At 41.3% G+C, this 11,124-nt stretch overlaps 1 protein-coding gene across 1 annotated transcript in view; it reads left to right on the top strand.

Moving 5' to 3' along the window:
* Positions 1-324: 324 nt before the first annotated feature.
* LOC132830691 (protein TANC2) overlaps positions 325-11,124 on the top strand; it is a 996,151-nt gene continuing 985,351 nt past the window's right edge. Inside the window, exon 1 of the mRNA XM_060848498.1 lies at positions 325-481. The gene's annotated coding sequence lies outside the window, so the exon portion shown is untranslated. The remainder of the gene's footprint in view (positions 482-11,124) is intronic.

The following is an 11,124-nucleotide window of genomic DNA, read 5'->3' as shown; positions in this document are numbered from 1 at the left end:
GGCGCTGGCTCGGGGCCGCCTTGAGTGTGAGGCCATCACTCGGATGGTGAGTGTTGGCTTGCTTGGTGTTGAAGGGGAGGCTGCGGAATGGAAGGTAGCGACAGATAGGCGTCACAGTCCCATTCAGATCGAGCGGAAACGGTGAGGTGGAAAGAGTGTCCTCCCAAAAAAAAAATTTTTGAAGGAACTGTGACACCAAATAGTTTGTTTTATTTTTGTGGAGATTTAATCTTGCCAAGAGAGGGAGAGATTTTCTTTCCGGGGAGGACGGTTTAAAAAGCCATCCACACAGGCGGGGGGCGGCGGTGGTAAAGGCGGGGGGAGAGAAGAAGCTGGGCTTTGGATTGTAGACGGTGCTGGGGATGGCAGGGTCCAGAGCGGGGAATGGCGGCGGCCTCGTCAGCCACCGCTGAAAGGAAGCTTTCTCCGGGCGCCTCCGACGCATCGGGACCGGGAGACTGCAGCCGCCAGCCCACCTAAGGTGAGAGAAAAAAATAATTACCAACCAGTAATAGGGAGGCATAAATACACGGTGCCAAGAGGGAGATAAGCGTGTTGGACAGCAATCACCTATGTTTATCATTCTCTTCACTCTCCTCTGCTTTCCACACAGGAGATATATTTGAATGGGTTATAAATAGAACAAAGTCATTGCTTCTAGTCCTCGTTCGAGAGCAAATGCACCCTTGGCATTGGCAATCACTTCTGCAGATATCATTACGTCTGTAGAGAACGCTTCAATTATAGTTTGCTATAAATTTTGTTTAAAAGATAGGTTGTCATCTTTAAAGGCAGAGCATCGCCAGGGTGGCATTTTTTTTCTCTCTGTCATGCCGCGGTCCTAGAAAACAAAAGGGTATAACGCGTGTTGCTTTACCAAGTGGAATCATTGCGAGGGGATGCTGAAATGAATGGGTGTGTGCAGAGTTTGCTTCCAGAATTCAGTGTTACAGGACAAATTCATCATATCAGGAAATTGGGATTTCATGGAGGAATCAGTAGTGTGAGATGTTTATAATTTCCAGGATGTGTACATGACATCCCTGTGGTACCATATTAAAATCAAATCAAAATACAATCTGAGGTTTCTGAAAAGTGGAAGATTAATCTGGGAAAAGGAAATAATTTTGAGGTATGTCTGTAGATGTTTAAAATGAACATGTCATTTGACAATTTAAAAATAAAAATATTACATATCCTGTGCTTGGGGGGAGGCAATAGCCTGATGAAAATATGAATAATTCACAAATGTCATGATAAATCATTCATTTTCATGAAATTCTAAAATATAAATGATGTGCAAAAAGACTTGTTTGCAATTAAATATTGAAAGCTGTTGACTTGCTACCAGCTGTCTTCCACTCTTTGGTTAAAATAACTCTGCCTGCCATGTGCATAATTTTAAATTTCTACTTTCAACGTAGATATACAATGTGTTAGGCATGTACAAAGCAAGCAGCTTTTGATTATTGCTTTTTTTTTTCTTCTTCTGTTTAGAATTGAAGAATGTGTGGTTAGCCACTGGCATTAAATATAGTACTTTAACGTCCCTGTCACACAATAAAGAGAAGAAGAAGGCAAGTGATTTATCCTGGTAACTGGACAAATATAAAGTTGACAAAGTTTGATGCTGGGTAAATCTTGCCCAGTGTTACATTTAGACCTTTGGTCAAGAAAGTGGGCTAACATTAAATGTGGTCTTCCTCCAATCCCTTCAAAACAGATGAGTTTCCAAGCATTCTTTTTACAATATTTCTCGGATGTACAAATTTGTATGTCTTTACATGTTGTGTAAAATACGTGAGTACATGCCCTATCGAGGATGCATATTATTTGAAAATATGTACATTGAGAGCTCCAAGGACATATATAATTATTTACAGTTACTCGTTGACCCATTATTTTCTGTCAAGAATGGTGTGTTGGAAGGAAGATAATATTTTTAAGCAAAATATTTCTGTATTTTAACATTGTTTTGACAACTTTGTGTGTAACCAAATTAAATAGGTATTAAATTTTAGCTTTCCCTTCATCACTTGGAAAACTGAATTTTCTACCTCCTTGGAATTGATGATTTTTGCTTTAATAAGAATGGTTATATATTGCACATTTTAATTGATGAGAATTTCACTTGTCGAGTTGGGTTTTCACTTGTGAAAGAGAGGACAAAGAAGTGCCAATTCAGGAAAAGAGTCCAACCATACAGATGTGGAGGTGCTGGTGTTGGACTGGGGTCGATAAAGTCAAAATCACACTACACCAGGTTGTAGTCCAACAGGTTTATTTGAAAGTGTTAGCTTTCAGAGTGCTGGTCCTTCAGGTAGCATAACCAGGTGTTGTGTGACTGTCCATGTTGGCCAAAATGTCGGTCCGTGCTCACTCATTTCTTTGCACTTGGCCCATGTTCTTATAAAGCTTTCCTATCCATGTATTCGTTCAAATGCCTTTTAAATATTGTTAATGTACTCACCTCAACCACTTTCACTGCTTGTTCCATATGCGTACCAGCCTCTAGAACACCGAACATTACAACGCATTACCTCTCTTGCACTGACCGGTGAAACCAATCTGAAAGCCTTCTAACCTACACTATTCCTTTATCGTCTGTATGTTTATCTAATAACCATTTAAATGCACTTAATGATGGTGAGCTTACTACTGTTGCAGACACAGGACATTCCACACCGCTATTACTATCTGACTAAGTATATATACTACTACGCCCTCTTCCAGGTTATATATAAAAATGACAAATTACAGTGGAGTCAAAGCAGATTCTTGCAGTACACCACTAGTAACTTAACTCCAGGATCAACATTTCCCATCAACCACCACCCTGTATCTTTCTACTGGCAAATTTCTGATCAAAACTGCTAAATCACCTTCAATCCCATACATCCATATTTTCTGCAATAATTTATTAAACATCTTACTGCAATCCATATATACACCACATCAACTGCTTTACCCTCATCCACCTGTTTGGTCACCTTCTCAAAGAACTCAATAAGGTTTTGTGAGGCACAACCTACCCTTCACAAAACAATATTGACTATCCCTCATCAACTCTCGCCTTTCCAGGTGATTGTAAATTCCATCTCTTATAACATTTTCCAACGCTTCACCAACTACTGAAGTAAGGCTCACTGGTTTATGATTACCAGGGTTGTCCCTATTACTCTTCTTGAACAAGGGGACAATATTTCCTATCCTCCAGCCTTCTGATGCTATTCTTGTAGACAATGATGACATGAGGATCAAAGCTAGAGACTCTGTAATCTCCTCCCTGGCTTCCCAGAAAATCCTAGAATAAATCCCATCTGGCCCAGGGGACTTATCTATGTCACACTTTCCAGAATTGCTGACACCTCCTCTTTATAAACCTCAATCCAGTCTAGTCCAATAGTCTGTATCCCCGTACTCTCCTCAACAACATTGTTGCCCTGTGTGAATATACTGGAGATAAATATTCACTTAGCACCTCTACTATCTCCTCCGACTACACACTCAACCTCCTACTATTGTTCTTGACCGGCCCGGATCTTAGTCTAGTCATTCTTTTCTTCCTGACATACCTATAGAAAGCTTGAGGGTTTTCCTTGATCCTACCTGCCAAAGACTTCTCGTGTCTCCCCCGGCTCTTCTTAACCTCTCATCAGGTTGAGTCAGAGAGACGCCTTCCTGGCTCACTTGTAACACTCAAGTGCCCTAACTAAGCCTTCATGTCTCATCTTCTCCTAAGCCGCCTCCTTCCTCTTGGCAAGAGATCTGACTTCTTTAGTAAACCATGGTTCCCTTGCTCAACCACTTCCTCCCTGCCTGACAGGTATGTCCTTATAAAGGACATGCAGTAGCTGTTCCTTGAACAAGCTCCACATTTCAGCAGTTTCCTTCCTCGTTCTATGCATTCTAAATCTTGTCTAATCGTGTCATAATTGCCTTTTCCCCAGCTATACCTATCCCTTTCCATTGCTAAAGTAAACATAACCAAATTGTAGTCACTATCACCAAAGTGCTCAATTGCCTCCAAGAGTGTGTGGTTCATTACCCAGTTCCAAACCAAAAGTGGCCTTGCCTCTTGTTGGCCTATCTGCATACTGTATCAGGAAACCCTCCTGCACAAATTGGACTCACCTGTGTAAGGTACTTGATCGATAAATTTTCCTGTCCATATTTGGAAAGGTAAAGTCCCCCGTAACGACTACCTTGTTACTTTTGCTCCTATCTAGAATCATCTTTGCAATTCTTTCCTCTACATCTCTGGAAGGCCTGTAGAGAGAACTCAGCGTGGCGACCTCCTTTTCTGTTTCTAACCTCAGTAGACCGGTCCTCATCAAACTGTCATTGACTAACGACAGTCCTCTTTGGAATGTGGGGGAGGAACCCACGGAGAGACTGGGAGAATGTGCAAACTCTACACAAACAATTGTCCTTGGCTGAAATTGAACCTGGGTCCCTGGTTTAGTGAGGCAAATGTGCTAATCACTGAGCCACTGTACCACGCTATCTTATCTGTCTTAAATTCCACTTGCCATTTATCGACCCACTTACTCAGCTGACCAAGGTCCTGCTGCAATTTCTAATAACCTTCCTCACTGTCCATGATACTACCAGTTTTAGTGTCATCAGCAAACTGACTAATTGGGAAGAGAATGTACAAGGTACAAACATTGATATAGATAACCAACAGCAGTGGGCCCAGCACCAACCCCTGAGGCACTCCAATTGTTACAGGCTTCCAGTCTGACAAACATCCTTCTACTATCACCCTCTGCTACCTACTATTAGCCAATCCAATCTGTCAGTTCCCCCATCTTCCAGAGCAGCATCCCATGTGGAACCTTATCAAAGGCCTTACTGAAATCCATAGAGATTGTCTACCGCCCAGCACTCCTCAACTTTCCTGGTCACTTCTTCAAAGAACTGCATGATCTCCCATTCACAAAGCCATGCTGACTACTCCTAATCAACCCTGCCTTTCTAAATACATAGGTATCTTCTCTCAATCTTTTCAAGTAACTTACTGACCACAGATGTTAGGCTTACTGGTCTACAGTTCCCAGGTTTTTCTATGCAGCCACTCTTCAATAAGGGCACAACATTTGCTACCTTGCAGTCATCTTGGATCTCAGCAATGGCTCACGATGATGCAAAAATGTCAGGGCCACCCCAATATCTCCTCCAGCCTCTTGCGGTATTCTTGGATATATCTGGTCAGGATTAGGAGATTTATGCACCTTTGTACATTCTGATACATCCAACACCACCTCTACTGTGATATGGGCTGCACCCAAGAGATTATAACTAACTTCCCCATCTTCCCAAGTCTTAATGTCTCTCTCCACAGTAAAATAGTTTTTTTTGGAATTATAGATTACAGGACTGTAGGAAGTAAAACATGGAAGAAAGGGAATATAAAATAGCAGAGAAATATAGACTAATAAGTGTCCATATAATTTTGAGTGCTATATTATGCCTGTTTGATCTACTGAATTTCTTTTGAAGGGATAAACACTTTGTGAAGAAGGGAAATTTTAATGTTTTAATAAACTTTGGTGCAATACCATGTGTAATAAGGTCTGAAATGAGATGAATATAATGCTGCTTCTGTAGAAATTGATTGAATTGGAAGAAACAACATTTAAAAAGAAGCTTTGAGAGGTTGTACGAAAATTGGAGAAAGTGACTGAAATTGTACCATGAGGATGATTTTGGCTATCTGTTTAACAATGATTTGGAAATGGGTACCAAAACAATAATTTGTATCATGTTGGGTGATGGAGATCTGGTAGACTTTCAAATAGCAGACTGATAGAATCATGGGCTTTGGAATTTGGATACTTTGGAGTGTTGATCTAGCAGCACATCTGGTTTAATGTGTTTAAGTTCTCACTCATGGGTATAAGCATTGGAAATGAAGGAATAAACCAAACTGGTGTACAGGATAACATAAGAGTCTGAAAATATTGGTGAAGCTTTTAATCATGTGTTTTCTTTTAGCCAGTGATGTAATTGGGGGGGGGGGGGGTAATACTGGTATTTATTTTCCTTCAAATTTTGTGGTGAATTGTCTTCATGAACTGCTGAAGTCTATGTGGTGAAGGTCTATGGTGGTGAAAGTTTGGCATTTGCAAGATTTTGACCCCCAGTGACAGACTTTCCAACTTGGGATGATGATGATGAGGAGGCGGAGTACTTGTAGGTGGTGTTCCCATGTGCCTGTATCCTTTGTTCTTCTGAGTGGTGGTTATGATTTTGACAAGTGCTGTTGATAAAGATTTGAAGAATTGCTGCAGTGTATCTTGTAAGTAGTACACATTGCCACCGTAATGGTAGAGAGAGTGAATATTTACAATGGTCGATGGCATGCCAGCGAATGGGATAATGTTTCTTGTTGGTGTTGAGCTTCTTGTGTATCGTTGGAGCTATACGTATTATGGAAGTGGAAAGTATTCTAACGTGCTCCTCACTTGTCTTATGGAAGATGTAAAGTCTTTGAACATTTTGAAGATGAATCACTTGCTGCTAAATATCCAATCTTGGACCAACTCTTGTAATAACAATAACTCACTTTTAACAACAATATAGAAAAATGTATTTTTTTACTTAGCTCAAAGAAGCACAAGATCTAAAAATTGATAGAGAGTATAATATTCCTTACACACATCATGCACCTTGAGTGCAGGGTACAATTTTGTAGAGGTTACCTGAAGTTGGGGAGGTGCAGCTAAAGGGAGCTAGGTTGAGAATTTGGAATGTTCATCGTGGATTTCAGGGCATCTTACAGGAAACATGTTTGCTCCTAAGGGTCAATCAATGATCAATCTAAAAGGGAAATTGTGTATGCAGGCAAGTTGGATTAGGTTAGTTGGGAATGGGCTTATGCCCGAAACGTCGATTCTCCTGCTCCTTTGATGCTGCCTGACCTGCTGCACTTTTCCAGCAACACATTTTTCAGCTGGTTGGAATCATGTTCTGCATGGGGTTGGACAGAAGGGTCTGTTTCTGTGCGCTCCCTCCTATTGCAGGCGCCCTCTCGCACCTTCCTTCCGACATACGTTCCCATGGTATTGCTCTTTCCCACCCCCACTACGCATGGTCCTGCTTCTTTACTGCATGCTCTTGCTTTTGCTGTCTCTCCCTTGTGCATGATCTCATTCTCCCTCTCGCTTCTAAAGGCTTTGTATCATAATGTACAAAGCATTCAGGAGAATATAGATGGACAGATGATTGTAAATCAAGGTCACAAGGACTTTAAAGTGGTGAGGTGACAGCTTATTCCTGAAATGTTGACTTATGCTCTTGGATGCTGACTGCCCTGCTGTGTTGTTCCAGTGCCACACGTTTTGACCTCTTTCCAGTAGTCCTCACTTTTTCCTATTGATTGGATAGACGTTTGTGTAGGTTGGCAGGTCTCAGGAGACGTTCTGGAAATTTGTATAACAGGTGATAGGACAAGAGAGTATGTAAAGGCTTATGAATATAGCTTCAGGCACAGCAAAAAAGAGGACAGTTATGTCGAGGGGGGAGGGTGATCATTGCAGGAGTGAGGGTGTTGTACTTAAACGTGTGCAATGTACAAAGTAAGGTAAGTGACCTTGTGGCACAGTTTGAATTGGTGTGAATGATGTGAGCATTAGAGATGTGGCTGCAAGCGAATCAGGGCTGCGAATTAAATGTCCTAATGAGGATATGTCCTATTGAAAGCTCAGGCTGATGGTTAGCTGGGGTGAGATTGTTTTGTTAGTAAGAAGTGAAATTAAATTGATAGCAAGAATCAATAAAGGGTCAGAGGCATAAAGTTTGTGTGGGTAGAGTTGTGGAACCGCAAATTAATAGACTGTAATGGGAGTTACACACAGACCACCTAGCAGTAGTCAGGACCTGGGGCAGAAAGTAAATCAGGAGAAACAAAAGGCACATAAGAAAGTGCTATTAACAATAATCATGGGAGACCTCAATGTGCAGCTGGGCTGGGAAAATCAGGTTGGTAGTGGATCTCAAAGAATTTGTAGAATGTCTACAAGTTGTTTTTTTCTTCTCTCTCTGGAACAGCTTGTGATGGATCACATTGCTAAAAACAGGTAGGTCTGGATTTTGCCATGTATAATGAAGCAGACTGGATTATGGAGCTGAAGGAGCCCCCTAGAGTCAGTGACAATAATACGATAGCATTCACCCTGCAGTTTGTCAGGGAGAAACTTGAATCAGATGTAATAGTATTACAATTGAGTAAAGGTAACTACAAAGGCACTGATAAGAGCTGGCCACAATTGATTGGAACGGAAGGCTAGCAGGAAAGACTGTAGAGCAGGAATGGCAGGAGTTTCTGGGGGTAATTTGCAATGCAAATTTCTTTAATGTAGGACCCCATTTAAGAAAGGAAGGAGGCAGAAAGAGAAATTAGATTGGTTATCCTGAGCTCAGTTGCTGGTGAAGTTTGAGTGTCCATTATTAAGGATTAGCTCGGAGTACTTGGAAGTGCATGGTAAAATAGGGTTTTAAGGGTTGGACAAATTTGTTAAATTCTTTGAGGAAGTAACACAATTTAGACTAAAGAGAGCCAACAGACTTTGATAAGGTGTTGCACAGGAAGCTGCTAAATAATTAAGAGCACATGATGTTAGGGGCAAAGTACTAGCATGGATAGAGAATTGGCTGACTGGCAGTAGTCCAAGTGTGGGTATAAATTGGTCTTTATCAGGATCCCAGCAGGTCACTAGTGGAGTTCTAGGGCCAGTATTGGGACCACAACCATTCATCTTCTATGTTAACAAAAAGAATGAAGAAATTGAATGAAGTTTTGCTAAGTTTGCAGATGACAAAGATATATAGGCACAGATAGTGTTGAGGAAGCAAAAATGCTGCACAAGAACTTGGACAGGATGGGAAGTGACAGACATAATACAGTATGGGAAAGTGTGAGATTGTACACTATTGATAGGAAGAATAGAAGCAGAGAGCATTTTCTAAATAGGAAAAGGCAAACTTCTAAATTGGGAAAGGCTTTTGCAGTCTGAAGCACTAAGGGACTTGGGAGTCCTCAATAAGGTTGGCATGCAGTTTATTTGACAGTTAAGAAGGCAAATAGTGTTAACATTCATTCCAAGAGGGCTAGTATGAGAAAATGGGGATGTACTGCTGAGACTGTATAAGGCTGTGGTCAGACCATATTTGGAACATAGATATGGGAATCAAAACTAAATCAAAGGATGTTGCAGGGGTCCAGAGGAGGTTTCCAAGAATGACCCTAGAGATGAAAGGCTTATCATGTGAGGAGTGGTTGAGGAGTTAGTCTGTACTCTACAGAGCTTAGAAGATAAGGGGTAGAATCTCATTGAAAATTGAAGAATACTAGTTTGGGTGGCCATGTAGAAGATGTTTCTGCTAATAGGAGAGACTAGGGCCTGAGGGTACTGCTTCAGAGTGAAGGGGTAAACTTTTAGAATGGACTTGAAGAGAAATTTCTTCACCCACAGTATGGTGAATCTGTGGATCTCTGCCATAGGACGCTGTTGAGGCTAAGTCATTGAGTATATTTAAGACAGAAATAAATAGGTTCCTAAGGAGATCAGAGATTCTAGGGAGAAGGTGGAGGAATGGGGTTGAGAATCATGATCTACAATCAAATGATAGGGTAGATCCAGTGGGCTGAATGACCTAATTCTTCTCCGCTCCTGTATCTTAAGGTTTTATCGTAAGTCAGTGGAGAGTTGATGGATGCCGAGTTATTAGGGTTGTGTCCATCAACAGATTGCTTTGTCTGGATATTGCAAGCCTACTTGAGCCTTGCTACTGTTGTAGCAGTCTTGGTAACTGGAAGATATAACATCACAACTTTTGAATTGTGACTTGCATATACTGGTGAGATTTTCTGGAGTAAGATGGTGAGGAAATAGCTACAGAGCACCTCAGTCTCTGATCACTTTGATAGTCATGACTTACGGGCGGCATGGTGGCTCAGTGGTTAGCACTGCTGCCTCAGTGCCAGGGACTAAGCTTCAATTCCCGTCTCGGGCAATTGTCTGTGTGGAGTTTGCACGCTCTCCCATTGTCTGCGTGGGTTGCCTCCAGGTGCTCCAGTTTCCTCCCAGAATCCAAAGATGTGCTGGTGAGGTGAATTGGCTATGCTAAATTGCCCATAGTGTTAGGTGCATTAGTCAGGGGTAAATATAGGGAAATGGGTCTGGGTGAGTTACTCTTTGGAGGGTTGTTGTGGACTTGTTGGGTTTCCATACTTTGGTAATCATTAGCCCATCAGCTGAATCTCTGCAGAAGCAGCTGTACTGGTCCAACTCTCTATCTGTAAACTCTCTTCTGTAAATTCCATCAATGAATTTATCTCCTCCATATTTTAGGAATTCATTTTATTGCCTAACCATTCATCATATTTAAATTTTTTTTCATGACCCCATTGGTTCTCTTGGTGTAACTTTTTTATCTTGGTGTTCCCTGATCTTTGACCTCCAGCCAATGGAAATAGCTTTTCCTTATGTATTCTATCTATACCTCACATGATTTGAATACCTTTGTCACAGCTCCTCTCACTTTTGTGTCTGTATTCAATTTTAAACCAATAGTATTCCACAGGATGTTAATGCTTGAGTTCACCGTTGAACTGGATATTGTCTAATACTTGTGTGGTTCCCCATACCAACTAAAACCTAGTTTGGACTTCATCTGCTGTTACTTGCGGAATTATAAATAGAGCTGAATGCTGTCTATCATCCCTTTAGCCCTACAACTCTCAAGTGTCTGTGCTCATCTTATTCTGACCACTTGAGTATCTTTAGTTTTAATTGTTCCACCATTGGAGCCTATAGCTTCAGTTGCTTAGAACCTAAGTTTTGGAATCCACTCCCACTTCCTATCTGTCTATTTACCTTGCATTTCTCCTTCACGCCTAATGTTTTGGTCTAGTATCCCATGTGTCTGTGTCATAGAGATGTACAGCATGGAAACAGATCCTTCAGTCCAACTTGTCCATCCTGACCAGATATCTTAACCTAATCTAGTTCCATTTGCCGGCACTTGGCCATATCACTCTTAAACCCTTCCTGTTTGTGTACCCATTCAGATACCTTTTGAAATGCTGTAATTGTACCAGCCTCCACTACTTCCTCC

Source organism: Hemiscyllium ocellatum, chromosome 32 (assembly GCF_020745735.1).
Source record: "Hemiscyllium ocellatum isolate sHemOce1 chromosome 32, sHemOce1.pat.X.cur, whole genome shotgun sequence".
Classification (NCBI taxonomy): domain Eukaryota; kingdom Metazoa; phylum Chordata; class Chondrichthyes; order Orectolobiformes; family Hemiscylliidae; genus Hemiscyllium; species Hemiscyllium ocellatum.
This window is presented reverse-complemented; position numbering and strand designations above follow the sequence as displayed.